The sequence below is a fragment of the Xenopus laevis genome, chromosome 1L (genome assembly GCF_017654675.1).
Source record: "Xenopus laevis strain J_2021 chromosome 1L, Xenopus_laevis_v10.1, whole genome shotgun sequence".
Classification (NCBI taxonomy): domain Eukaryota; kingdom Metazoa; phylum Chordata; class Amphibia; order Anura; family Pipidae; genus Xenopus; species Xenopus laevis.
The window spans coordinates 198,309,943-198,311,982 of record NC_054371.1 but is presented as its reverse complement, the minus strand read 5'-3'; positions in this window follow the sequence as shown (position 1 = coordinate 198,311,982).

The window sequence follows — 2,040 nt, the reverse complement described above, 5'->3', positions numbered from 1 at the left end:
GGTCACTCACCCCATTTAAAAAACAAATGCTCTGTAAGGCTACACATTTATTGTTATTGCTACTTTTTATTCCTCATCTTTCTATTCAGGCCTCTCCTATTCATATTTCAGTTTCTTATTCAAATCAATGCATGGTTGCTAGGGTAATTTGGACCCTAACAACCAGATTGCAAACTGGAGAGCTGCTGAATAAAAAGCTTTTGTGTATTGTTGCCTCTTGTTTATCATTAATGTGATGTTGCTGCAATCAAGTGATGTTGCTGCAACCCGGAAGTGACGTCATCAAAAGTGGGCGCGGACAGTAACAAGTTTTGTAAAACTTTAAAAGGAGTAAAATAGAGACAATATTACATAAGATAAGAAATTTAGATGAGACCTGCAACCCAACCCGTGACCCGCATCTAAAAATCCTCCGCCCGACATGTAGGTATTGGGCTGGCCCACACATCACAAAAGTCCCCTGATTTAGGCTTAGATTTATGGCCAAACACCATATTGTCCTCTTTAATGAGGATCATAGTTGCTGGACTCCCATTTTATGTTTTTCAGGGGACCAGAAAAAATGGTGTAAAATCCCAAGAAAATGGTAATCAGGTAAATGTAGTATGCATTATATATTGGTGAGACCACAAATATGGTGTAAAATAAGGGAAAACTTAAAGTACAGTATGTAAAATTGAGGCTTCTCCATACCTGCTAACTGTCCCGTTTTTAGTGGGACAGTCCCAATTTTGAGATAAAAGGGCATTTCACTTGTAATAGCTGTGCAGTTATCTATTTGATAAAATGCCCTATGTGAGGCAGACAACCAGGAATATTAAAATGAATGAACATAAAAGTAATATAGGAAATTATAATCCAGAGAAAGAAAAGATGAAACATGAGGAATCAAATATGTAACCGTTATCGGTTGCCAAAATTTTTACTATGCGAAACATAAAGCAGCCCAAGTGAGAGGGGCAATATTGGAACAAGTTCATTTACCCAGAGTAGGGAACCTCAGCCAACAATTATTAAGGAGAGAGGCAGCCTGGATTAAAAAAAAGTAGATTCTCTTTTAATAGCGATATTTTACATCTATTGCTACATTTTTACCGATATGGATACATGAGGACTCCTATGAATTTGGACTGTTCCAATCCTCTAATATGGAATTGTGTGAAACTAAAACTCTTCCCCATTTGCAGCATGCCAACCCAACTTCACCTGAAAATGTCAGAGTACACAAAAAAAATCAACTATCCCCACAAAAAAAACACTCACAACTCATCAATACCCTTACCCCAAAAATTAAAAACACGGCACATATAAAAGCAGGCTCCAATAACCCCGTAATAGTAAAGGGGTTGTAGTAGTTCACATTTAGTATGATGTACAGAGTGATATTCTGAGACAATTTGAAATTGCTTTTCATTTTTTCATCATTTGTATTTTTTTTTTAGTTATTTAGCTTTTTATTCAGCAGCTCTCCAGTTTGCAATTTCAGCCATCTGGTTGCTAGGGTCCACATTACCCTAGCAACCATGCATTGATCTGATTAAGAGACTGGAATATGAATAGGAGAGGCCTGAAATAGAGAGATTTGTGATAAAAAGCACAAATAGCAAAACATTTGCAGCTTTACAGAACATTTTTTTTTTAGAAGGGGTCACTGACCCCCCCCCATTTGAAAGCTGGAAAGAGCCAAAAGATAAAAGCAAATAATTGAAAAACTATATATATATATATATATATATATATATATATATATATATATATATATATATATATAAATAATGAGAGGACCAATTGAAAAGTTGCTTAGAATTAGCCATTCTATAACATAGTAAAAGTTACACTAAAGTTGAACTACCCCTTTAAGGCTACAAACACACCTTACAGAGAACGAGCAAGCGTGTAAAAGATTCGCAGCCTCCACTGAACAGCAAGAACCATATAAAATCCTGCCCAAAGAAAAAAAACCTAATGCGAGTCGACCCAGTGCAACCCAATTGTCACTTAGTGTGGCACTGCGACTGCGCTCTTCTCCAGCCAATCCCT